Here is a 27,513-nt window from a genome sequence, read left to right on the forward strand (position 1 = left end):
ATCTCCCGACTGCCTCTCCTCTCTCGCTGTTTTCAATCTCCCGACTGCTTCTCCTCTCGCGCTGTTTTCAATCTCCCGACTGCCTCTCCTCTCTCGCTGTTTTCAATCTCTTTACTCCCTCTCCTCTCTCACTGTTTTCAATCTCCCGACTGCCTCTCCACTCGCACTGTTTTCAATCTCTTCACTCCCTCTCCTCTCGCACTGTTTTCAATCTCTTTACTCCCTCTCCTCTCGCGCTGTTTTCAATCTTCCGACTGCCTCTCCTCTCGCGCTGTTTTCAATCTCCCGACTGCCTCACATCTCGCGCTGTTTTCAATCTCCCGATTGCCTCTCCTCTCGCGCTGTTTTCAATCTACCGACTGAATCTCCACTCGCGCTGTTTTCAATCTCACAACTTGCTCTCCAGTTACGCTCTTTTCAATCGCTTTACTCCCTCTCCTCTCGCGCTGTTTTCAATCTCACAACACACTCTCCACTTGCGCTGTTTTCAATCTCGTTATTCCCTCTCCTTGCGCAGTGTTTTCAATCTCTCGACTGCCTCTCCTCTCGTGCTCTTTTCCATTTCCCAACTGACTCTCCTCTCACACTGTTTGCAAACTTCTGACTGACTCTCCTCTTGTGCAGTTTACAATCTCCAGACTGTCTCTACTCTCGCGCTGTTTTCAATCTCCCGACTTCGCCCCCTCTCTCACTGTTTTCAATCTCCCGACTGCCTCTCCTCTCTCGCTGTTTTCAATCTCACGACTGCCTCTCCTCTCTCACTGTTTTCAATCTCCCGAATGCCTCTCATTTCTCCCTGTTTTCAATCTCCCGACTGCTTCTCCTCTCGCGCTGTTTTCAATCTCCTGACTGCCTCTCCTCTCTCGCTGTTTTCAATCTCCCGACTGCCTCTACTCTCTCACTGTTTTCAATCTCCCGAATGCCTCTCATCTCTCGCTGTTTTCAATCTCCCGACTGCTTCTCCTCTCGCGCTGTTTTCAATATCCCTCCACCCTCTCACCTCTCGTTATTTTCAATCTCCCGACTGCTTCTCCTCTTGCGCTGTTTTCAATCTCCCGACTGCTTCTCCTCTCGCGCTGTTTTCAATCTCCCGACTGCCTCTCCTCTCGTGTTGTTCTCAAACTCTCGGCTGCCTCTCCTCTCGCGCTGTTTTCAATCCACTGACCGACTCTCCTCTTGTGCTGTTTTCAATCTCCCTCCAGCCTCTCCAATCGCTCTGTTTTCAATCTCATGACTGCTTCTCGTCTCGCACTGTTTTCAATCTCATGACACACTCTCCACTTGCGCTGTTTTCAATCTCTTTATTCCCTCTCATTGCGCGCTGTGTTCAATCTCCCGACTGCCTCTCCTCTCGCGCTTTCAATCTGCCAACTGACTCTCCTCTCACGCTGTTTGCAATCTTCTGACTGACTCTCCTCTCGCGCTGTTTTCAATCTTCCGAATGCCTCTCCTCTCGTGTTGTTCTCAAACTCCCGGCTGCCTCTCCTCTCGCCCTGTTTTCAATCTCCCGACACCCTCTCCACTCGCACTGTTTTCAATCTCTTTACTCCCTCTCCTCTCGCGCTGTTTTCAATCTCCCGACTGAGTCTCCTCTCGCGCTGTTTTCAGTCTCCCGACTGACTCTGCTCTCACGCTGTTTTCAATCTCCCGACTGACTCTGCTCTCACGCTGTTTTCAATCTCCCGACTGCCTCTGCTCTCTCGCTTTTTTCAATCTACCGCATGCCACTCCTGTCGCACTATTTTCATTCTCTTGACCGCCTCTCTTTTCACACTATTTTCAATCTCCCGACACCCTCTCCTCTCTCGCTGTTTTCAATCTCCTGACTGCCTCTCCTCTCACGCTGTTTTCAATCTCCCGACTCCCTCTCCTCTCTCGCTGTTTTCAATCTCCCGACTCCCTCTCCTCTCTCGCTGCTTTCAATCTCCCGACTGCCTCTCCTTTCTCGCTGTTTTCAATCTCCTGACGGCCTCTCCTCTCGCGCTGTTTTCAATCTCCCGACTCCGTCCCCTCTCTCACTGTTTTCAATCTACCGACTGACTCTCCTCTTGTGCTGTTTTCAATCTCCCTCCTGCCTCTCTGCTCGCTCAGTTTTCAATCTCCCGACTGCCTCCGTCTCGCGCTGTTTTCAATCTCCCGACAGCCTCTCCTCTCGCGCTGTTTCCAATCTCCCGACTGCCTCTCCACTCGCACTGTTTTCAATCTCCCGACTCCCTCTCCTCTCTCGCTGTTTTCAATCTCCCGACTGCTTCTCCTCTCCTTTTGCTCTCAATCTCCCGACTGCCTCTCCTCTCTCGCTGTTTTCAATCTCCCGACTGCTTCTCCTCTCCTGTTGCTCTCAATCTCCCGACTGCCTCTCCTCTCGCGCTGTTTTCAATCTCCCAACTTCCTCTCCTCTCGCGCTGTTTTCAATCTCCCGACTGCCTCTCCTCTCGCGCTGTTTTCAATCTTCCGACTGCCTCTCCTCTCGCGCTGTTTTCAATCTCCCGTCTCCGTCCCCTCTCTCACTGTTTTCAATCTCCCGACTGCCTCTCCTCTCTCGCTGTTTTCAATCTTCCGACTGCCTCTCCTCTCTCACTGTTTTCAATCTCCCGAATGCCTCTCATCTCTCGCTGTTTTCAATCTCTTTACTCCCTCTCCTCTCTCACTGTTTTCAATCTCCCGACTGCCTCTCCACTCGCACTGTTTTCAATCTCTTCACTCCCTCTCCTCTCGCACTGTTTTCAATCTCTTTACTCCCTCTCCTCTCGCGCTGTTTTCAATCTTCCGACTGCCTCTCCTCTCGCGCTGTTTTCAATCTCCCGACTGCCTCACATCTCGCGCTGTTTTCAATCTCCCGACTGCCTCTCCTCTTGCGCTGTTTTCAATCTCACAACTTGCACTCCAGTTACGCTCTTTTCAATCGCTTTACTCCCTCTCCTCTCGCGCTGTTTTCAATCTCACAACACACTCTCCACTTGCGCTGTTTTCAATCTCGTTATTCCCTCTCCTTGCGCAGTGTTTTCAATCTCTCGACTGCCTCTCCTCTCGTGCTGTTTTCCATCTCCCAACTGACTCTCCTCTCACACTGTTTGCAATCTTCTGACTGACTCTCCTCTTGTGCAGTTTACAATCTCCAGACTGTCTCTACTCTCGTGCTGTTTTCAATCTCCCGACTCCGTCCCCTCTCTCACTGTTTTCAATCTCCCGACTGCCTCTCCTCTCTCGCTGTTTTCAATCTCCCGACTGCCTCTCCTCTCTCACTGTTTTCAATCTCCCGAATGCCTCTCATCTCTCCCTGTTTTCAATCTCCCGACTGCTTCTCCTCTCGCGCTGTTTTCAATCTCCCGACTGCCTCTCCTCTCTCGCTGTTTTCAATCTCCCGACTGCCTCTACTCTCTCACTGTTTTCAATCTCCCGAATGCCTCTCATCTCTCGCTGTTTTCAATCTCCCGACTGCTTCTCCTCTCGCGCTGTTTTCAGTCTCCCTCCAGCCTCTCACCTCTCGCTATTTTCAATCTCCCGACTGCTTCTCCTCTTGCGCTGTTTTCAATCTCCCAACTGCTTCTCCTCTCGTGTTGTTCTCAAACTCTCGGCTGCCTCTCCTCTCGCGCTGTTTTCAATCCACTGACCGACTCTCCTCTTGTGCTGTTTTCAATCTCCCTCCAGCCTCTCCAATCGCTCTGTTTTCAATCTCATGACTGCTTCTCGTCTCGCACTGTTTTCAATCTCACAACACACTCTCCACTTGCGCTGTTTTCAATCTCTTTATTCCCTCTCATTGCGCGCTGTTTTCAATCTCCCGACTGCCTCTCCTCTCGCGCTGTTTTCAATCTCCCAACTGACTCTCCTCTCACGCTGTTTGCAATCTTCCGACTGACTCTCTTCTCGCGCTGTTTTCAATCTTCCGAATGCCTCTCCTCTCGTGTTGTTCTCAAACTCCCGGCTGCCTCTCCTCTCGCGCTGTTTTCAATCTCACGACACACTCTCCACTCGCACTGTTTTCAGTCTCCTGACTGACTCTGCTCTCACGCTGTTTTCAATCTCCCGACTGCCTCTGCTCTCTCGCTTTTTTCAATCTACCGCATGCCACTCCTGTCGCACTATTTTCATTCTCTTGACCGCCTCTCTTTTCACACTATTTTCAATCTCCCGACACCCTCTCCTCTCTCGCTGTTTTCAATCTCCTGACTGCCTCTCCTCTCACGCTGTTTTCAATCTCCCGACTCGCTCTCCTCTGTCGCTGTTTTCAATCTCCCAACTCCTTCTCCTCTCTCGCTGTTTTCAATCTCCCGACTGCCTCTCCTTTCTCGCTGTTTTCAATCTCCTGACGGCCTCTCCTCTCGCGCTGTTTTCAATCTCCCGACTCCGTCCCCTCTCTCACTGTTTTCAATCTACCGACTGACTCTCCTCTTGTGCTGTTTTCAATCTCCCTCCTGCCTCTCCGCTCGCTCAGTTTTCAATCTCCCGACTGCCTCCGTCTCGCGCTGTTTTCAATCTCCCGACTGCCGCTCCTCTCGCGCTGTTTCCAATCTCCCGACTACCTCTCCACTCGCACTGTTTCCAATCTCTCGACTGCTTCTCCTCTCACGCTGTTTTCAATCTCACGACTTGCTCTCCAGTTGCACTTTTTTCAATCGCTTTACTCCCTCTCCTCTCGCGCTGTTTTCAATCTCACGACACACTCTCCGCATGCGCTGTTTTCAATCTCTTTATTCCCTCTCCTCGCGCAGTGTTTTCAATCTCCCGACTCCCTCTCCTCTCTCGCTGTTTTCAATCTCTCGACTGCCTCTCCTCTCTCGCTGTTTTCAATCTCCCGCCTGCCTCTCCTCTCTCGCTGTTTTCAATCTCCCGACTGCCTCTCCTCTCGCGCTGTTTTCAATCTCCCGACTGCCTCTCCTCTTACGCTGTTTTCAATCTCCCGACTGCCGCTCCTCTCGCGCTGTTTCCAATCTCCCGACTGCCTCTCCTCTCGCGCTGTTTTCAATCTCCCGACTGCTTCTCCTCTTGCGCTGTTTTCAATCTCCCGACTGCCTCTCCTCTCGTGCTGTTTTCAATCTCCCGACTGCTTCTCCTCTCGCGCTATTTTCAATCTCCCGACTGCTTCTCCTCTTGTGCTGTTTTCAATCTCCCTCCAGCCTTTCCACTCGCTCTGTTTTCAATGTCATGACTTCTTCTCGTCTTGCACTGTTTTCAATCTCACGACACACTCTCCACTTACGCTGTTTTCAATCTCTTTATTCCCTCTCCTTGTGCGCTGTTTTCAATCCCTCGACTGCCTCTCCTCTCGCACTGTTTTCCATCTCCCAACTGACTGTCCTCTCACGCTGTTTGCAATCTTCCGACTGACTCTCCTCTCGCGCTGTTTTCAATCTTTCGAATGCCTCTCCTCTCGTGTTGTTCTCAAACTCCCAGCTGCCTCTCCTCTCGCGCTGTTTTCAATCTCACGACTTGCTCTCCAGTTGCGCTTTTTTCAATCGCTTTACTCCCTCTCTTCTCGCGCTGTTTTCAATCTCAAGACACAGTCTCCACTTGCGCTGTTTTCAATCTCTTTATTCCCTCTCCTTGCGCGCTGTTTTCAATCTCCCGACACACTCTCCTCTCGCGCTGTTTTCAATCTCCCGACTGCCTCTCCACTCACGCTGTTTTCAATCTCTTTACTCCCTCTCCTCTCGCACTGTTTTCAATCTCTTTACTCCCTCTCCTCTCGCGCTGTTTTCAATCTCCCGACTGAGTCTCCTCTCGCGCTGTTTTCAGTCTCCCGACTGCCTCTGCTCTCTTGCTTTTTTCAATCTCCCGACTGCCACTCCTGTCGCACTATTTTCATTCTCTTGACTGCCTCTCTTTTCACACTATTTTCAATCTCCCGACACCCTCTCCTCTCTCGCTGTTTTCAACCTCCTGACTTCCTCTCCTCTCGCGCTGTTTTCAATCTCCCGACTCCCTCTCCTCTCACGCTGTTTTCAATCTCCCGACTCCCTCTCCTATCTCACTGTTTTCAATGTCCCGACTGCCTCTCCTCTCGCGCTGTTTTCAATCTCCTGACTGCCTCTCCTCTTGCACTGTTTTCAATCTCCCGACTGCCTCTCCTCTCTCGTTGTTTTCAATCTCCCGACTGCCTCTACTCTCTCGCTGTTTTCAATCTCCCGACTCCCTCTCCTCTTGCACTGTTTTCAATCTCCCGACTGCCACTCCTGTCGCACTATTTTCATTCTCTTGACTGCCTCTCTTTTCACACTATTTTCAATCTCCCGACACCCTCTCCTCTCTCGCTGTTTTCAACCTACTGACTGCCTCTCCTCTCGCGCTGTTTTCAATCTCCCGACTCCCTCTGCTCTCTCGCTGTTTTCAATCTCCCGACTCCCTCTCCTCTTGCACTGTTTTCAATCTCCCGACAGCCTCTCCTCTCTCGCTGTTTTCAATCTCCCGACTGCCTCTCCTCTCGCGCTGTTTTCAATCTCCTGACTGCCTCTCCTCTTGCACTGTTTTCAATCTCCCGACTCCCTCTCCTCTTGAGCTGTTTTCAATCTCCCGACTCCCTCTCCTCTTGCGCTGTTTTCAATCTCCCGACTGCCTCTCCTCTCCTGTTTTTCTCAATCTCCCGACTGCCTCTCCTCTCCTGTTTTTCTCAATCTCCCGATTGCCTCTCCTCTTGAGAGCTGTTTTCAATCTCACAACTTGCTCTCCAGTTACGCTCTTTTCAATCGCTTTACTCCCTCTCCTCTCGCGCTGTTTTCAATCTCACAACACACTCTCCACTTGCTCTGTTTTCAATCTCGTTATTCCCTCTCCTTGAGTAGTGTTTTCAATCTCTCGACTGCCTCTCCTCTCGTGCTGTTTTCCATCTCCCAACTGACTCTCCTCTCCCGCTGTTTGCAATCTTCATACTGACTCTCCTCTTGAGCAGTTTACAATCTCCAGACTGTCTCTCCTCTCGCGCAGTTTTCAATCTCCCGACTCCGTCCCCTCTCTCAATGTTCTCAATCTCCCGACTAACTCTCCAATCGCACTGTTTTCAATCTCCTGACTGCCTCTCCTCTCTCGCTGTTTTCAATGTTCCGACTGCCTCTCCTCTCTCACTTTTCAATCTTCCGACTGCCTCTCCTCTCTCACTGTTTTCAATCTCCCGAATGCCTCTCATCTCTCGCTGTTTTCAATCACCCGAATGCTTCTCCTCTCACGCTGTTTTCAATCTCCCGAATGCCTCTCCTCTCTCGCTATTTTCAATCTCCCGACTGCTTCTCCTCTCTGGCTGTTTTCAATCACCCGACTGCTTCTCCTCTCGCGCTGTTTTCAATCTCCCGACTGCCTCTCATCTCTCGCTATTTTCAATCTCCCGACTGCTTCTCCTCTCGCGCTGTTTTCAATCTCCCGAATGCTTCTCCTCTCGCGCTGTTTTCAATCTCCCGACTGCCTCTCCTCTCGTGTTGTTCTCAAAATCTCGGCTGCCTCTCCTCTCGCGCTGTTTTCAATCCACCGACCGACTCTCCTCTTGTGCTGTTTTCAATCTCCCTCCAGCCTCTCCACTCGCTCTGTTTTCAATCTCATGACAGCTTCTCGTCTCGCACTGTTTTCAATCTCACGACACACTCTCCACTTGCGCTGTTTTCAATCTCTTTATTCCCTCTCCTCTCGCGCTGTTTTCAATCTCCCGACTGCCTCTCCTCTCACGCTGTTTCCAATCTTCCGACTGACTCTCCTCTCGCGCTGTTTTCAATCTTCCGAATGCCTCTCCTCTCGTGTTGTTCTCAAACTCCCGGCTGCCTCTCCTCTCGCGCTGTTTTCAATCTCACGACTTGCTCTCCAGTTGCGCTCTTTTCAATCGCTTTACTCCCTCTCTTCTCGCGCTGTTTTCAATCTCAAGACACAGTCTCCACTTGCGCTGTTTTCAATCTCTTTATTCCCTCTCCTTGCGCGCTGTTTTCAATCTCCCGACTGCCTCTCCACTCGCACTGTTTTCAATCTCTTTTCTCCCTCTCCTCTCGCACTGTTTTCAATCTCTTTACTCCCTCTCCTCTCGCGCTGTTTTCAATCTCCCGACTGAGTCTCCTCTCGCGCTGTTTTCAGTCTCCCGACTGCCTCTGCTCTCTCGTTTTTTCAATCTCCCAACTGCCACTCCTGTCGCACTATTTTCATTCTCTTGACTGCCTCTCTTTTCACACTATTTTCAATCTCCCGACACCCTCTCCTCTCTCGCTGTTTTCAACCTCCTGACTGCCTCTCCTCTCGCGCTGTTTTCAATCTCCAGAGTCCCTCTGCTCTCTCGCTGTTTTCAATCTCCCGACTGCCTCTCCTCTCGTGCTGTTTTCAATCTCCTGACTGCCTCTCCTCGCGCACTGTTTTCAATCTCCCGACTCCCTCTCCTCTCGCGCTGTTTTCAATCTCCCGACTCCCTCTCCTCTCGCGCTGTTTTCAATCTCCCGACTGCCTCTCATCTCTCGCTGTTTTCAATCTCCCGAATGCCTCTCATCTCTCGCTGTTTTCAATCTCCCGACTGCTTCTCCTCTCTCGCTGTTTTCAATCTCCCGACTGCCTCTACTCTCTCGCTGTTTTCAATCTCCCGACTGCCTCTACTCTCTCACTGTTTTCAATCTCCCGAATGCCTCTCATCTCTTGCTGTTTTCAATCTCCCGACTGCTTCTCCTCTCGCGCTGTTTTCAATCTCCCTCCAGCCTCTCATCTCTCGCTATTTTCAATCTCCCGACTGCCTCTGCTCTCTCGCTTTTATCAATCTCCCGACTGCCACTCCTGTCGCACTATTTTCATTCTCTTTTCTGCCTCTCTTTTCACACTATTTTCAATCTCCCGACACCCTCTCCTCTCTCGCTGTTATCAACCTCCTGACTGCCTCTCCTCTCGCGCTGTTTTCAATCTCCAGACTCCCTCTGCTCTCTCGCTGTTTTCAATCTCCCGACTGCCTCTCCTCTCGTGCTGTTTTCAATCTCCTGACTGCCTCTCCTTGCGCACTGTTTTCAATCTCCCGACTCCCTCTCCTCTCGCGCTGTTTTCAATCTCCCGACTCCCTCTCCTCTCGCGCTGTTTTCAATCTCCCGACTGCCTCTCCTCTCTCGCTGTTTTCAATCTCCCGAATGCCTCTCATCTCTCGCTGTTTTCAATCTCCCGACTGCTTCTCCTCTCGCGCTGTTTTCAATCTCCCGACTGCCTCTCCTCTCTCGCTGTTTTCAATCTCCCGACTGCCTCTACTCTCTCGCTGTTTTCAATCTCCCGACTGCCTCTACTCTCTCACTGTTTTCAATCTCCCGAATGCCTCTCATCTCTTGCTGTTTTCAATCTCCCGACTGCTTCTCCTCTCGCGCTGTTTTCAATCTCCCTCCAGCCTCTCATCTCTCGCTATTTTCAATCTCCCGACTGCTTCTCCTCTCGCGCTGTTTTCAATCTCCCGACTGCCTCTACTCTCTCACTGTTTTCAATCTCCCGAATGCCTCTCCTCTCGTGTTGTTCTCAAACTCTCGGCTGCTTCCCCTCTCGCGCTGTTTTCAATCCACTGACCGACTCTCCTCTTGTGCTGTTTTCAATCTCCCTCCAGCCTCTCCACTCGCTCTGTTTTCAATCTCATGACTGCTTCTCGTCTCGCACTGTTTTCAATCTCACGACACACAATCCACTTGCGCTGTTTTCAATCTCTTTATTCCCTCTACTTGCGCGCTGTTTTCAATCTCTCGACTGACTCTCCTCTCACGCTGTTTTCAATCTTCCGAAAGCCTTTCCTCTCGTGTTGTTCTCAAACTCCCGGCTGCCTCTCCTCTCGCACTTTTTTCAATCTCTTTATTCCCTCTCCTCTCGCGCTGTTTTCAATCTCCCGACTGAGTCTCCTCTCTGGGTTTTTTCAATCTCCCGACTGCCTCTCCTCTCGCGCTGTTTTCAATCTCCTGTCTGCCTCTCCTCTCGCGCTCTTTTCAATCTCCCGACTCCGTTCCCTCTCTGACTGTTTTCAATCTCCCGACTGCCTCGCCTCTCTCGCTGTTTTTAATCTCCCGACTGCCTCTCCTCTCCTGTTGTTCTCAATCACCCGACTGCCTCTCCACTCGCGTGTTTTCAATCTACCGACTGACTCTCCTCTTGTGCTGTTTTCAATCTCCCTCCTGCCTCTCTGCTCGCTCAGTTTTCAATCTCCCGACTGCCTCCGTCTCGCGCTGTTTTCAATCTCCCGACTGCCTCTCCTCTCACGCTGTTTCCAATCTCCCGACTGCCTCTCCTCTCCTGTTGTTCTCAATCTCCCGACTGCCTCTCCTCTCGCGCTGTTTTCAATCTCCCGACTCCCTCTCCTCTCTCGCTGTTTTCAATCTCCCGACTGCTTCTCCTCTCCTGTTGCTCTCAATCTCCCGACTGCCTCTCCTCTCACGCTGTTTTCAATCTCACAACTTGCTCTCCAGTTACGCTCTTTTCAATCGTTTTACTCCCTCTCCTCTCGCGCTGTTTTCAATCTCACAACACACTCTCCACTTGCGCTGTTTTCAATCTCCTTATTCCCTCTCCTTGAGCAGTGTTTTCAATCTCTCGACTGCCTCTCCTCTCGTGCTGTTTTCCATCTCCCAACTGACTCTCCTCTCACGCTGTTTGCAATCTTCTGACTGACTCTCCTCTTCGGCAGTTTACAATCTCCAGACTGTCCCTCCTCTCGCGCAGTTTTCAATCTCCCGACTCCGTCCCCTCTCTCACTGTTCTCAATCTCCCGACTAACTCTCCAATCGCACTGTTTTCAATCTCCCGACTGCCTCTCCTCTCTCGCTGTTTTCAATGTTCCGACTGCCTCTCCTCTCTCACTGTTTTCAATCTCCCGAATGCCTCTAATCTCTCGCTGTTTTCAATCTCCCGACTGCCTCTCCTCTCTCACTGTTTTCAATCTCCCGAATGCCTCTCATCTCTCGCTGTTTCCAATCTCCCGACTGCTTCTCCTCTCGCGCTGTTTTCAATCTCCCGACTGCTTCTCCTCTCGCGCTGTTTTCAATCTCCCGACTGCTTCTCCTCTCGCGCTGTTTTCAATCTCCCGACCGACTCTCCTCTTGTGCTGTTTTCAATCTCCCTCCAGCCTTTCCACTCGCTCTGTTTTCAATCTCATGACTTCTTCTCGTCTCGCACTGTTTTCAATCTCACGACACACTCTCCACTTGCGCTGTTTTCAATCTCTTTATTCCCTCTCCTCTCACGCTGTTTTCAATCTCTTTACTCCCTCTCCTCTCGCACTGTTTTCAATCTCTTTACTCCCTCTCCTCTCGGACTGTTTTCAATCTCTTTACTCCCTCTCCTCTCGCACTGTTTTCAATCTCTTTACTCCCTCTCCTCTCGCGCTGTTTTCAATCTCCCGACTGCCTCTCCTCTCGCGCTGTTTGCAATCTTCCAACTGACTCTCCTCTTGTGCAGTTTACAATCTCCAGACTGCTTCTCCTCTCTCGCTATTTTTAATCTCCCGACTCCCTCTCCTCTCCTGTTGTTCTCAATCTCCCGGCTCCCTCTCCTCTCGCGCTGTTTTCAATCTCCCGACTTCCTCTCCTCTCGTGCTGTTTTCAATCTCCCGACTGCCTCTCCTCTCGCACTGTTTTCAATCTCTTTACTCCCTCTCCACTCTCACTGTTTTCAATCTCTTTACTCCCTCTCCTCTTGCACTGTTTTCAATCTCCCGACTGAGTCTCCTCTCGCGCTGTTTTCAATCTCTTTACTCCCTCTCCTCTCGCACTGTTTTCAAACTCCCAACTGACTCTCCTCTCTCGCTGTTTGCAATCTTCCGACTGACTCTCCTCTTGTGCAGTTTACAATCTCCAGACTGTTTCTCCTCTCTCGCTGTTTTCAATCTCCCGACTGCCTCTCCACTCGCACTGTTTTCAATCTCTTTACTCCCTCTCCTCTCGCACTGTTTTCAATCTCCCGACTGAGTCTCCTCTCGCGCTGTTTTCAATCTCTTTACTCCCTCTCCTCTCGCACTGTTTTCAATCTCCCGACTGAGTCTCCTCTTGCGCTGTTTGCAATCTTCCGACTGACTCTTCTCTTGTGCAGTTTACAATCTCCAGACTGCTTCTCCTCTCTCGCTATTTTTAATCTCCCGACTGCCTCTCCTCTCCTGTTGTTCTCAATCTCCTGGCTCCCTCTCCTCTCGCGCTGTTTTCAATCTCCCGACTTCCTCTCCTCTCGTGCTGTTTTCAATCTCCCGACTGCCTCTCCTCCCGCGCTGTTTTCAATCTCCCGACTGCCTCTCCTCTCGCACTGTTTTCAATCTCTTTACTCCCTCTCCTCTCGCACTGTTTTCAATCTCCCGACTGAGTCTCCTCTCGCGCTGTTTTCAATCTCTTTACTCCCTCTCCTCTCGCACTGTTTTCAATCTCCCAACTGACTCTCCTCTCTCGCTGTTTGCAATCTTCCAACTGACTCTCCTCTTGTGCAGTTTACAATCTCCAGACTGCTTCTCCTCTCTCGCTGTTTTCAATCTCCCGACTGCCTCTCCACTCGCACTGTTTTCAATCTCTTTACTCCCTCTCCTCTCGCACTGTTTTCAATCTCCCGACTGAGTCTCCTCTCGCGCTGTTTTCAATCTCTTTACTCCCTCTCCTCTCGCGCTGTTTTCAATCTCCCGACTGAGTCTCCTCTCGCGCTGTTTTCAATCTCCCGACTTCCTCTGCTCTCTCGCTTTTTTCAATCTCCCGACTGCCACTCCTGTCGCACTATTTTCATTCTCTTGACTGTCTCTCTTTTCACACTATTTTCAATCTCCCGACACCCTCTCCTCTCTCGCTGTTTTCAATCTCCAAACTGCCTCTCCACTCGCACTGTTTTCAATCTCTTTACTCCCTCTCCTCTCGCGCTGTTTTCAATCTCCCGACTTCCTCTCCTCTCTCGCATTTCTCAATCTCCCGACTCCCTCTCCTCTCACACTGTTCAATCTCTTTACTCCCTCTCCTCTCGCACTGTTTTCAATCTCTTTACTCCCACTCCTCTCGCGCTGTTTTCAATCTCCCGACATCCTCTCCTCTCGCGCTGTTTTCAATCTCCCGACTGCCTCTCCTCTCACGCTGTTTTCAATCTCACGACTTGCTCTCCAGTTGCACTTTTTTCAATCGCTTTACTCCCTCTCCTCTTGCGCTGTTTTCAATCTCCCGACATCCTCTCCTCTCGCACTGTTTTCAATCTCTTTACTCCCTCTCCTCTCGCACTGTTTTCAATCTCTTTACTCTCTCTCCTCTCGCGCTGTTTTCAATCTCCCGACATCCTCTCCTCTCGCGCTGTTTTCAATCTCCCGACTGCCTCTCATCTCGAGCTGTTTTCAATCTTCCGACTGACTCTCCTCTTGTGCGGTTTACAATCTCCAGACTGCCTCTCCTCTCGCGCTGTTTTCAATCTCACAACACACTCTCCACTTGCGCTGTTTTCAATCTCTTTATTCCCTCTCCTTGCGCAGTGTTTTCAATCTCCCGACTCCCTCTCCTCTCGCGCTGTTTTCAATCTCCCGATTCCCTCTCCTCTCGCGCTGTTTTCAATCTCCCATCTCCCTCTCCTCTCGCGCTGTTTTCAATCTCCCGACTCCCTCTCCTCTCGCGCTGTTTTCAATCTCCCGACTGCCTCTCCACTCGCACTGTTCAATCTCTTTACTCCCTCTCCTTGCGCCCTGTTTTCAATCTCTTTACTCCCTCTCCTCTCGCACTGTTTTCAATCTCTTTACTCCCTCTCCTTGCGCCCTGTTTTCAATCTCTTTACTCCCTCTCCTCTCGCACTGTTTTCAATCTCTTTACTCCCTCTCCTCTCGTGCTGTTTTCAATCTCACGACTTGCTATCAAGTTGCGCTCTTTTCAAACGCTTTACTCCCTCTCTTCTCGCGTTGTTTTCAATCTCACGACACACTCTCCACTTGCGCTGTTTTCAATCTCTTTATTCCCTCTCCTTGCGCGCTGTTTTCAATCTCCCGACACCCTCTCCTCTCGCGCTGTTTTCAATCTCACGACTGCCTCTCCACTCACACTGTTTTCAATCTCTTTACTCCCTCTCCTCTCGCGCTGTTTTCAATCTCCCGATTGCCTCTCCTCTCACGCTGTTTTCAATCTCACAACTTGTTCTCCATTTACGCTCTTTTCAATCGCTTTACTCCCTCTCCTCTCGCGCTGTTTTCAATCTCACAACACACTCTCCACTTGCGCTGTTTTCAATCTCGTTATTCCCTCTCCTTGCGCAGTGTTTTCAATCTCTCGACTGCCTCCCCTCTCGTGCTGTTTTCCATCTCCCAACTGACTCTCCTCTCACGCTGTTTGCAATCTTCTGACTGACTCTCCTCTTGTGCAGTTTACAATCTCCAGACTGTCTCTCCTCTCGTGCTGTTTTCAATCACCCGACTCCTCCCCCTCTCTCACTGTTTTCAATCTCCCGACTCCCTCTCCTCTCTCACTGTTTTCAATCTCCCGACTGCCTCTCATCTCTCGCTGTTTTCAATCTCCCAACTGCTTCTCCTCTCGCGCTGTTTTCAATCTCCCTCCAGCCTCTCATCTCTCGCTATTTTCAATCTCCCGACTGCTTCTCCTCTCGCGCTGTTTTCAATCTCTTTAATCCCTCTCCTCTCGCGCTGTTTTCAGTCTCACGACACACTCTCCACATGCACTGTTTTCAATCTCTTTATTCCCTCTCCCTGCGCAGTGTTATCAATCTCTTGACTGCCTCTCCTCTTGCGCTGTTTTCAATCTCCCGACTCCCTCTCCTCTCTCGCTGTTTTCAACCTCCCGACTGCCTCTCCTCTCCTGTTGTTCTCAATCTCCCGGCTGCCTCTCCTCTCGTGCTGTTTTCAATCTCCCGAATGCCTCTAATCTCTCGCTGTTTTCAATCTCCCGACTGCCTCTCCTCTCTCACTGTTTTCAATCTCCCGAATGCCTCTCATCTCTCGCTGTTTCCAATCTCCCGACTGCTTCTCCTCTCGCGCTGTTTTCAATCTCCCGACTGCTTCTCCTCTCGCGCTGTTTTCAATCTCCCGACTGCTTCTCCTCTCGCGCTGTTTTCAATCTCCCGACCGACTCTCCTCTTGTGCTGTTTTCAATCTCCCTCCAGCCTTTCCACTCGCTCTGTTTTCAATCTCATGACTTCTTCTCGTCTCGCACTGTTTTCAATCTCACGACACACTCTCCACTTGCGCTGTTTTCAATCTCTTTATTCCCTCTCCTCTCACGCTGTTTTCAATCTCTTTACTCCCTCTCCTCTCGCACTGTTTTCAATCTCTTTACTCCCTCTCCTCTCGGACTGTTTTCAATCTCTTTACTCCCTCTCCTCTCGCACTGTTTTCAATCTCTTTACTCCCTCTCCTCTCGCGCTGTTTTCAATCTCCCGACTGCCTCTCCTCTCGCGCTGTTTGCAATCTTCCAACTGACTCTCCTCTTGTGCAGTTTACAATCTCCAGACTGCTTCTCCTCTCTCGCTATTTTTAATCTCCCGACTCCCTCTCCTCTCCTGTTGTTCTCAATCTCCCGGCTCCCTCTCCTCTCGCGCTGTTTTCAATCTCCCGACTTCCTCTCCTCTCGTGCTGTTTTCAATCTCCCGACTGCCTCTCCTCTCGCACTGTTTTCAATCTCTTTACTCCCTCTCCACTCTCACTGTTTTCAATCTCTTTACTCCCTCTCCTCTTGCACTGTTTTCAATCTCCCGACTGAGTCTCCTCTCGCGCTGTTTTCAATCTCTTTACTCCCTCTCCTCTCGCACTGTTTTCAAACTCCCAACTGACTCTCCTCTCTCGCTGTTTGCAATCTTCCGACTGACTCTCCTCTTGTGCAGTTTACAATCTCCAGACTGTTTCTCCTCTCTCGCTGTTTTCAATCTCCCGACTGCCTCTCCACTCGCACTGTTTTCAATCTCTTTACTCCCTCTCCTCTCGCACTGTTTTCAATCTCCCGACTGAGTCTCCTCTCGCGCTGTTTTCAATCTCTTTACTCCCTCTCCTCTCGCACTGTTTTCAATCTCCCGACTGAGTCTCCTCTTGCGCTGTTTGCAATCTTCCGACTGACTCTTCTCTTGTGCAGTTTACAATCTCCAGACTGCTTCTCCTCTCTCGCTATTTTTAATCTCCCGACTGCCTCTCCTCTCCTGTTGTTCTCAATCTCCTGGCTCCCTCTCCTCTCGCGCTGTTTTCAATCTCCCGACTTCCTCTCCTCTCGTGCTGTTTTCAATCTCCCGACTGCCTCTCCTCCCGCGCTGTTTTCAATCTCCCGACTGCCTCTCCTCTCGCACTGTTTTCAATCTCTTTACTCCCTCTCCTCTCGCACTGTTTTCAATCTCCCGACTGAGTCTCCTCTCGCGCTGTTTTCAATCTCTTTACTCCCTCTCCTCTCGCACTGTTTTCAATCTCCCAACTGACTCTCCTCTCTCGCTGTTTGCAATCTTCCAACTGACTCTCCTCTTGTGCAGTTTACAATCTCCAGACTGCTTGTCCTCTCTCGCTGTTTTCAATCTCCCGACTGCCTCTCCACTCGCACTGTTTTCAATCTCTTTACTCCCTCTCCTCTCGCACTGTTTTCAATCTCCCGACTGAGTCTCCTCTCGCGCTGTTTTCAATCTCTTTACTCCCTCTCCTCTCGCGCTGTTTTCAATCTCCCGACTGAGTCTCCTCTCGCGCTGTTTTCAATCTCCCGACTTCCTCTGCTCTCTCGCTTTTTTCAATCTCCCGACTGCCACTCCTGTCGCACTATTTTCATTCTCTTGACTGTCTCTCTTTTCACACTATTTTCAATCTCCCGACACCCTCTCCTCTCTCGCTGTTTTCAATCTCCAAACTGCCTCTCCACTCGCACTGTTTTCAATCTCTTTACTCCCTCTCCTCTCGCGCTGTTTTCAATCTCCCGACTTCCTCTCCTCTCTCGCATTTATCAATCTCCCGACTCCCTCTCCTCTCACACTGTTCAATCTCTTTACTCCCTCTCCTCTCGCACTGTTTTCAATCTCTTTACTCCCACTCCTCTCGCGCTGTTTTCAATCTCCCGACATCCTCTCCTCTCGCGCTGTTTTCAATCTCCCGACTGCCTCTCCTCTCACGCTGTTTTCAATCTCACGACTTGCTCTCCAGTTGCACTTTTTTCAATCGCTTTACTCCCTCTCCTCTTGCGCTGTTTTCAATCTCCCGACATCCTCTCCTCTCGCGCTGTTTTCAATCTCCCGACTGCCTCTCATCTCGAGCTGTTTTCAATCTTCCGACTGACTCTCCTCTTGTGCGGTTTACAATCTCCAGACTGCCTCTCCTCTCGCGCTGTTTTCAATCTCACAACACACTCTCCACTTGCGCTGTTTTCAATCTCTTTATTCCCTCTCCTTGCGCAGTGTTTTCAATCTCCCGACTCCCTCTCCTCTCGCGCTGTTTTCAATCTCCCGATTCCCTCTCCTCTCGCGCTGTTTTCAATCTCCCATCTCCCTCTCCTCTCGCGCTGTTTTCAATCTCCCGACTCCCTCTCCTCTCGCGCTGTTTTCAATCTCCCGACTGCCTCTCCACTCGCACTGTTCAATCTCTTTACTCCCTCTCCTTGCGCCCTGTTTTCAATCTCTTTACTCCCTCTCCTCTCGCACTGTTTTCAATCTCTTTACTCCCTCTCCTTGCGCCCTGTTTTCAATCTCTTTACTCCCTCTCCTCTCGCACTGTTTTCAATCTCTTTACTCCCTCTCCTCTCGTGCTGTTTTCAATCTCACGACTTGCTATCAAGTTGCGCTCTTTTCAAACGCTTTACTCCCTCTCTTCTCGCGTTGTTTTCAATCTCACGACACACTCTCCACTTGCGCTGTTTTCAATCTCTTTATTCCCTCTCCTTGCGCGCTGTTTTCAATCTCCCGACACCCTCTCCTCTCGCGCTGTTTTCAATCTCACGACTGCCTCTCCACTCACACTGTTTTCAATCTCTTTACTCCCTCTCCTCTCGCGCTGTTTTCAATCTCCCGATTGCCTCTCCTCTCACGCTGTTTTCAATCTCACAACTTGTTCTCCATTTACGCTCTTTTCAATCGCTTTACTCCCTCTCCTCTCGCGCTGTTTTCAATCTCACAACACACTCTCCACTTGCGCTGTTTTCAATCTCGTTATTCCCTCTCCTTGCGCAGTGTTTTCAATCTCTCGACTGCCTCCCCTCTCGTGCTGTTTTCCATCTCCCAACTGACTCTCCTCTCACGCTGTTTGCAATCTTCTGACTGACTCTCCTCTTGTGCAGTTTACAATCTCCAGACTGTCTCTCCTCTCGTGCTGTTTTCAATCACCCGACTCCTCCCCCTCTCTCACTGTTTTCAATCTCCCGACTCCCTCTCCTCTCTCACTGTTTTCAATCTCCCGACTGCCTCTCATCTCTCGCTGTTTTCAATCTCCCAACTGCTTCTCCTCTCGCGCTGTTTTCAATCTCCCTCCAGCCTCTCATCTCTCGCTATTTTCAATCTCCCGACTGCTTCTCCTCTCGCGCTGTTTTCAATCTCTTTAATCCCTCTCCTCTCGCGCTGTTTTCAGTCTCACGACACACTCTCCACATGCACTGTTTTCAATCTCTTTATTCCCTCTCCCTGCGCAGTGTTATCAATCTCTTGACTGCCTCTCCTCTTGCGCTGTTTTCAATCTCCCGACTCCCTCTCCTCTCTCGCTGTTTTCAACCTCCCGACTGCCTCTCCTCTCCTGTTGTTCTCAATCTCCCGGCTGCCTCTCCTCTCGTGCTGTTTTCAATCTCCCGAATGCCTCTAATCTCTCGCTGTTTTCAATCTCCCGACTGCCTCTCCTCTCTCACTGTTTTCAATCTCCCGAATGCCTCTCATCTCTCGCTGTTTCCAATCTCCCGACTGCTTCTCCTCTCGCGCTGTTTTCAATCTCCCGACTGCTTCTCCTCTCGCGCTGTTTTCAATCTCCCGACTGCTTCTCCTCTCGCGCTGTTTTCAATCTCCCGACCGACTCTCCTCTTGTGCTGTTTTCAATCTCCCTCCAGCCTTTCCACTCGCTCTGTTTTCAATCTCATGACTTCTTCTCGTCTCGCACTGTTTTCAATCTCACGACACACTCTCCACTTGCGCTGTTTTCAATCTCTTTATTCCCTCTCCTCTCACGCTGTTTTCAATCTCTTTACTCCCTCTCCTCTCGCACTGTTTTCAATCTCTTTACTCCCTCTCCTCTCGGACTGTTTTCAATCTCTTTACTCCCTCTCCTCTCGCACTGTTTTCAATCTCTTTACTCCCTCTCCTCTCGCGCTGTTTTCAATCTCCCGACTGCCTCTCCTCTCGCGCTGTTTGCAATCTTCCAACTGACTCTCCTCTTGTGCAGTTTACAATCTCCAGACTGCTTCTCCTCTCTCGCTATTTTTAATCTCCCGACTCCCTCTCCTCTCCTGTTGTTCTCAATCTCCCGGCTCCCTCTCCTCTCGCGCTGTTTTCAATCTCCCGACTTCCTCTCCTCTCGTGCTGTTTTCAATCTCCCGACTGCCTCTCCTCTCGCACTGTTTTCAATCTCTTTACTCCCTCTCCACTCTCACTGTTTTCAATCTCTTTACTCCCTCTCCTCTTGCACTGTTTTCAATCTCCCGACTGAGTCTCCTCTCGCGCTGTTTTCAATCTCTTTACTCCCTCTCCTCTCGCACTGTTTTCAAACTCCCAACTGACTCTCCTCTCTCGCTGTTTGCAATCTTCCGACTGACTCTCCTCTTGTGCAGTTTACAATCTCCAGACTGTTTCTCCTCTCTCGCTGTTTTCAATCTCCCGACTGCCTCTCCACTCGCACTGTTTTCAATCTCTTTACTCCCTCTCCTCTCGCACTGTTTTCAATCTCCCGACTGAGTCTCCTCTCGCGCTGTTTTCAATCTCTTTACTCCCTCTCCTCTCGCACTGTTTTCAATCTCCCGACTGAGTCTCCTCTTGCGCTGTTTGCAATCTTCCGACTGACTCTTCTCTTGTGCAGTTTACAATCTCCAGACTGCTTCTCCTCTCTCGCTATTTTTAATCTCCCGACTGCCTCTCCTCTCCTGTTGTTCTCAATCTCCTGGCTCCCTCTCCTCTCGCGCTGTTTTCAATCTCCCGACTTCCTCTCCTCTCGTGCTGTTTTCAATCTCCCGACTGCCTCTCCTCCCGCGCTGTTTTCAATCTCCCGACTGCCTCTCCTCTCGCACTGTTTTCAATCTCTTTACTCCCTCTCCTCTCGCACTGTTTTCAATCTCCCGACTGAGTCTCCTCTCGCGCTGTTTTCAATCTCTTTACTCCCTCTCCTCTCGCACTGTTTTCAATCTCCCAACTGACTCTCCTCTCTCGCTGTTTGCAATCTTCCAACTGACTCTCCTCTTGTGCAGTTTACAATCTCCAGACTGCTTCTCCTCTCTCGCTGTTTTCAATCTCCCGACTGCCTCTCCACTCGCACTGTTTTCAATCTCTTTACTCCCTCTCCTCTCGCACTGTTTTCAATCTCCCGACTGAGTCTCCTCTCGCGCTGTTTTCAATCTCTTTACTCCCTCTCCTCTCGCGCTGTTTTCAATCTCCCGACTGAGTCTCCTCTCGCGCTGTTTTCAATCTCCCGACTTCCTCTGCTCTCTCGCTTTTTTCAATCTCCCGACTGCCACTCCTGTCGCACTATTTTCATTCTCTTGACTGTCTCTCTTTTCACACTATTTTCAATCTCCCGACACCCTCTCTTCTCTCGCTGTTTTCAATCTCCAAACTGCCTCTCCACTCGCACTGTTTTCAATCTCTTTACTCCCTCTCCTCTCGCGCTGTTTTCAATCTCCCGACTTCCTCTCCTCTCTCGCATTTCTCAATCTCCCGACTCCCTCTCCTCTCACACTGTTCAATCTCTTTACTCCCTCTCCTCTCGCACTGTTTTCAATCTCTTTACTCCCACTCCTCTCGCGCTGTTTTCAATCTCCCGACATCCTCTCCTCTCGCGCTGTTTTCAATCTCCCGACTGCCTCTCCTCTCACGCTGTTTTCAATCTCACGACTTGCTCTCCAGTTGCACTTTTTTCAATCGCTTTACTCCCTCTCCTCTTGCGCTGTTTTCAATCTCCCGACATCCTCTCCTCTCGCACTGTTTTCAATCTCTTTACTCCCTCTCCTCTCGCACTGTTTTCAATCTCTTTACTCTCTCTCCTCTCGCGCTGTTTTCAATCTCCCGACATCCTCTCCTCTCGCGCTGTTTTCAATCTCCCGACTGCCTCTCATCTCGAGCTGTTTTCAATCTTCCGACTGACTCTCCTCTTGTGCGGTTTACAATCTCCAGACTGCCTCTCCTCTCGCGCTGTTTTCAATCTCACAACACACTCTCCACTTGCGCTGTTTTCAATCTCTTTATTCCCTCTCCTTGCGCAGTGTTTTCAATCTCCCGACTCCCTCTCCTCTCGCGCTGTTTTCAATCTCCCGATTCCCTCTCCTCTCGCGCTGTTTTCAATCTCCCATCTCCCTCTCCTCTCGCGCTGTTTTCAATCTCCCGACTCCCTCTCCTCTCGCGCTGTTTTCAATCTCCCGACTGCCTCTCCACTCGCACTGTTCAATCTCTTTACTCCCTCTCCTTGCGCCCTGTTTTCAATCTCTTTACTCCCTCTCCTCTCGCACTGTTTTCAATCTCTTTACTCCCTCTCCTTGCGCCCTGTTTTCAATCTCTTTACTCCCTCTCCTCTCGCACTGTTTTCAATCTCTTTACTCCCTCTCCTCTCGTGCTGTTTTCAATCTCACGACTTGCTATCAAGTTGCGCTCTTTTCAAACGCTTTACTCCCTCTCTTCTCGCGTTGTTTTCAATCTCACGACACACTCTCCACTTGCGCTGTTTTCAATCTCTTTATTCCCTCTCCTTGCGCGCTGTTTTCAATCTCCCGACACCCTCTCCTCTCGCGCTGTTTTCAATCTCACGACTGCCTCTCCACTCACACTGTTTTCAATCTCTTTACTCCCGCTCCTCTCGCGCTGTTTTCAATCTCCCGATTGCCTCTCCTCTCACGCTGTTTTCAATCTCACAACTTGTTCTCCATTTACGCTCTTTTCAATCGCTTTACTCCCTCTCCTCTCGCGCTGTTTTCAATCTCACAACACACTCTCCACTTGCGCTGTTTTCAATCTCGTTATTCCCTCTCCTTGCGCAGTGTTTTCAATCTCTCGACTGCCTCCCCTCTCGTGCTGTTTTCCATCTCCCAACTGACTCTCCTCTCACGCTGTTTGCAATCTTCTGACTGACTCTCCTCTTGTGCAGTTTACAATCTCCAGACTGTCTCTCCTCTCGTGCTGTTTTCAATCACCCGACTCCTCCCCCTCTCTCACTGTTTTCAATCTCCCGACTCCCTCTCCTCTCTCTCTGTTTTCAATCTCCCGACTGCCTCTCATCTCTCGCTGTTTTCAATCTCCCAACTGCTTCTCCTCTCGCGCTGTTTTCAATCTCCCTCCAGCCTCTCATCTCTCGCTATTTTCAATCTCCCGACTGCTTCTCCTCTCGCGCTGTTTTCAATCTCTTTAATCCCTCTCCTCTCGCGCTGTTTTCAGTCTCACGACACACTCTCCACATGCACTGTTTTCAATCTCTTTATTCCCTCTCCCTGCGCAGTGTTATCAATCTCTTGACTGCCTCTCCTCTTGCGCTGTTTTCAATCTCCCGACTCCCTCTCCTCTCTCGCTGTTTTCAACCTCCCGACTGCCTCTCCTCTCCTGTTGTTCTCAATCTCCCGGCTGCCTCTCCTCTCGTGCTGTTTTCAATCTACTGACTGACTCTCCTCTTGCGCTGTTTTCAATCTCCCTCCTGCCTCTCCACTCGCGCTGTTTTCAATCTCTCGACTCCCTCTCCTCTCGCGCTGTTTTCAATCACCCGACTACCTCTCCACTCGCAGTATTTTCAATCTCTTTACTCCATCTCCTCTCGCGCTGTTTTCAATCTGCCGACTCCCTCTCCTCTCTCGCTGTTTTCAATCTCCCAACTGCCTCTCCTCTCGCGCTGTTTTCAATCTCCTGACTGTCTCTCCTCTTGCACGGTTTTCAATCTCCCGACTCCCTCTCCTCTCGCGCTGTTTTCAATCTCCCGACTCCCTCTCCTCTCGCGCTGTTTTCAATCTCCAGACTGACTCTCCTCTCGTGCTGTTTTCAATCTCCAAACTGCCTCTCCTCTCGCACTGTTTTCAATCTCTTTTCTCCCTCTCCTCTCACACTGTTTTCAATCTCCCGACTGCCTTTCCTCTCGTGCTGTTTTCAATCTCCAAACTGCCTCTCCTCTCGCACTGTTTTCAATCTCTTTACTCCCTCTTCTCTCGCGCTGTTTTCAATCTGCCGACTGCCTCTCCTCTCGCGCTGTTTTCAATCTCCAAACTGCCTCTCCTCTCGCACTGTTTTCAATCACTTTACTCCCTCTCTTCTCGCACTGTTTTCAATCTCTTTACTCCCTCTCCTCTCGCACTGTTTTCAATCTCTTTACTCCCTCTCCTCTCGCGCTGTTTTCAATCTCCCGACTTCCTCCTCTCTCGCGCTGTTTTCAATCTCCCGACTGCCTCTCCTTTCGCGCTGTTTTCAATCTCCCGACTCACTCTCCTCTTGCGCTGTTTTCAATCTCCTGACTGCCTCTCCTCTCACACTGTTTTCAATCTCTTTACTCCCTCTCCTCTCGCGCTGTTCTCAATCTCACAACACACTCTCCACTTGCGCTGTTTTCAATCTCTTTGTTCCCTCTCCTTGCGCAGTGTTTTCAATCTCTCGACTGTCTCTCCTCTCGCGCTATTTTCAATCTCCCGACTCCCTCTCCTCTCGCGCTGTTTTCAATCTCCCGACTCCCTCTCCTCTCTTGCTGTTTTCAATCTCCCGACTGCCTCTCCTCTTGCACTGTTTTCAATCTCCCGACTCCCTCTTCTCTTGCAGTGTTTTCAATCTCCCGACTACATTTCCTCTCGCGCTGTTTTCAATCTCTCGATTGCCTCTCCTCTCTCGTTTTTTTCAATCTCCCGACTGCCTCTCCTTTCGCGCTGTTTTCAATCTCCCGACTCACTCTCCTCTTGCGCTGTTTTCAATCTCCTGACTGCCTCTCCTCTCACACTGTTTTCAATCTCTTTACTCCCTCTCCTCTCGCGCTGTTTTCAATCTCCCGACTGCCTCTCCTCTCGCGCTGTTTTCAATCTCCCGACTGCCTCTCCTCTCGCGCTGTTTTCAATCTCCCGACTGCCTCTCCTCTTGCGCTGTTTTCAACCTCTTTACTCCCTCTCCTCTCACGCTGTTTTCAATCTCTTTACTCCCTCTCCTCTCGCGCTGTTTTCAATCTCCCGACTTTCGCTCTTCTCTCGCTGTTTTCAATCTCCCGACTGCCTCTCCTCTCCTGTTGTTCTCAATCTCCCTCCTGCCGCTCCACTCGGACTTTTTTCAATCTCCCGACTGCCTCCTTCTCACGCTGTTCTCAATCTCCCGACACCTACTCTCGGTCTGTTTTCAATCTCCCAACTGCCTCTCCACTCGCGCTGTTTTCAATCTCACGACTTGCTCTCCAGTTGTGCTCTTTTCAATCGCTTTACTCCCTCCCCTCTCGCGTTGTTTTCAATCTCACAACACACTCTCCACTTGCGCTGTTTTCAATCTCTTTGTTCCCTCTCCTTGCGCAGTGTTTTCAATCTCTCGACTGTCTCTCCTCTCGCGCTGTTTTCAATCTCCCGACTGCCTCTCCTCTTGCACTGTTTTCAATCTCTCGACTGCATTTCCTCTCGCGCTGTTTTCAATCCCTCGATTGCCTCTCCTCTCTCGTTTTTTTCAATCTCTCGATTGCCTCTCCTCTCTCGTTTTTTTCAATCTCCCGACACCCTCTCCTCTCGCGCTGTTTTTAATCTCCTGACTGCCTCTCCTCTTGCACTGTTTTCAATCTCTTTACTCCTTCTCCTCTCGCACTGTTTTCAATCTCTTTACTCCCTCTCCTCTTGCGCTGTTTTCAATCTCCCGACTGCCTCTCCTCTTGCACTGTTTTCAATCTCTTTACTCCTTCTCCTTTCGCACTGTTTTCAATCTCTTTACTCCCTCTCCTCTCGTGCTCTCTTCAATCTCCCGACTGCCTCTCCACTCGCGCTGTTTTCAATCTCCTCCTGCCTCTCCTCTCGTGCTCTCTTCAATCTCCCAACTGCCTCTCCTCCCACGCTGTTTTCAATAGCCCTCCTGTCTCTCTTCTCGCACTGTTTTCAATCTCCCGACTGCCTCTCCCTTCACGCTGTTTCTAATCTCCCTCCTGCCTCTCCTCTCCCACTGTATTCAACCTCCCGACTGCCTCTCCTCTCACTCTGTTTTCTATCTCCCGACTGCCTCTCCTCTCGCACTCTATTCTATCTCCCGACTGCCTCTACTCTCGTGCTGTTTTCAATCTCCCGACTCCCTCTTCTCTTGCACTGTTTTCAATCTCTCGACTGCATTTCCTCTCGCGCTGTTTTCAATCCCTCGATTGCCTCTCCTCTCTCGTTTTTTTCAATCTCTCGATTGCCTTTCCTCTCTCGTTTTTTTCAATCTCCCGACACCCTCTCCTCTCGCGCTGTTTTTAATCTCCTGACTGCCTCTCCTCTTGCACTGTTTTCAATCTCTTTACTCCTTCTCCTCTCGCACTGTTTTCAATCTCTTTACTCCCTCTCCTCTTGCGCTGTTTTCAATCTCCCGACTGCCTCTCCTCTTGCACTGTTTTCAATCTCTTTACTCCTTCTCCTCTCGCACTGTTTTCAATCTCTTTACTCCCTCTCCTCTCGTGCTCTCTTCAATCTCCCGACTGCCTCTCCACTCGCGCTGTTTTCAATCTCCTCCTGCCTCTCCTCTCGTGCTCTCTTCAATCTCCCAACTGCCTCTCCTCCCACGCTGTTTTCAATAGCCCTCCTGTCTCTCTTCTCGCACTGTTTTCAATCTCCCGACTGCCTCTCCCTTCACGCTGTTTCTAATCTCCCTCCTGCCTCTCCTCTCCCACTGTATTCAACCTCCCGACTGCCTCTCCTCTCACTCTGTTTTCTATCTCCCGACTGCCTCTCCTCTCGCACTCTATTCTATCTCCCGACTGCCTCTACTCTCGTGCTGTTTTCAATCTCTTTACTCCGTCTCCTCTCGCGCTGCGTTCAATCTCTCGACTGCCTCTCCTCTCACGCTGTTTTCAATGTACTGACTGCCTCTCCTTTCGCACAGTTTTCAATTTCCCGACTGCCTCCCCACTCGTGCTGTTTTCCACTTCCTCAAGAAAATCCTTTTTAACTACAGCCCAATAAATGTTTTAGTCTTCCAGACTCTGTAAACTTTCAAAGCAAAAACTGTAAACACTTGAAGTCTACTTATCTTGTGTAAATAAAGATTGTGAAATTGACAGAACAGGTCGTACAATGAGAGTTTTTTTTTTCAGTCATTGGATGTGGGCATCACTAGCTAGGCCAACATTTATTGCCCATCCCTCATTGTTCTTATGATGATTTTGGTGAGCTGCCTCCTTGAACCACTGCAGTCCTTGTGGTCTTGGGACACGCACAATGCTGTTTGTGGAGAGAGTTCCAGGATTTTGACCCACCAACAATGAAGGAATGTCGATATATTTCTAAGTCAGAATGGTGAGCAGGTTGGCGTGGAACATCCAAGTGGTGGTGTTCGCATGTATCTGCTTCCCTTCTCCTTACAGATGGTCATGGGTTTGGAAGAGCTGTCAATTAATCAATGTTTTCCCTGGGACTCAGGTGTTTCAACAGTCTTCTGAGCTCTATCTGGAAGTGATATTCATGCATATAATGTTCTTGGAAATTATTTTTTTAAAGAGAGGTTTAGACTGTGTGTGTTAATTGGATTAAAGCCAACTAGTCCAGATGCTTTGATTTATCGTGGTCTGGAGATGTAAACAGAGGTAGAGGGTACATTTGTATTTTGTTTAATAGGGCTTTCAAGAGTGGGAGTGAAATCTTGCATCTAGCTAGGAGACACCAAGCAATATTTATATTACTAATAAAATTGGTACTATGAAAAAGGTTCAAAGGGCTGGCGATACAATGAAAATTTACATTCAAAGAGAGGGGCTAGATGTAACAGAAAGCAGGTTTGTGTGTGTAGGTCGGAGAAATATAAGATCAAAGCCTGTAAGCATACAACTGTCTGCAAGGAACCAAATTGAAAGGAACCTCATTTTGAATTCATAAGGTGAAAATGCTTTGCCTGGTGTCTGGTTAAATCTATTGGTTATTGTTGCCTTCGTTGAGACTAATTTGGGAATTTGTTTAAAGTTATGATAGTAGTAATTTGTAGCCATGTGTATGTGTTTAATTTGTTGCAAATTCATATTTGTCTCATTTAGTTTGATATAAGAACCTCTCAAGAACTGGTGGCCTTATTCCTGAATTTAGAACTGCAACTCAAAACATTCCAATTGAAAATTTAGGTCATGACAGTTGTTTAAAGTTTCCCTCTGGGATTTTAAATAACTTAGCCTTTACAAATTGCTGTGTCATAACAGCTCCCAGCAAAGCCTCATGATACATTCCTGGCTGAGAGACCAGACAATAATTAGAGTAGTAAAACACCTGAGCCCCAGGGAGGGAAATATTGCTTGATTGACAGCTCTGGCTCTCTGATCTGTTCTGTCAATTGCACCAATGTTTATTTATACAAGGTTAAGAGTTT

The sequence above is a fragment of the Carcharodon carcharias genome, chromosome 2, assembly GCF_017639515.1.
Source record: "Carcharodon carcharias isolate sCarCar2 chromosome 2, sCarCar2.pri, whole genome shotgun sequence".
NCBI classification, from domain to species: domain Eukaryota; kingdom Metazoa; phylum Chordata; class Chondrichthyes; order Lamniformes; family Lamnidae; genus Carcharodon; species Carcharodon carcharias.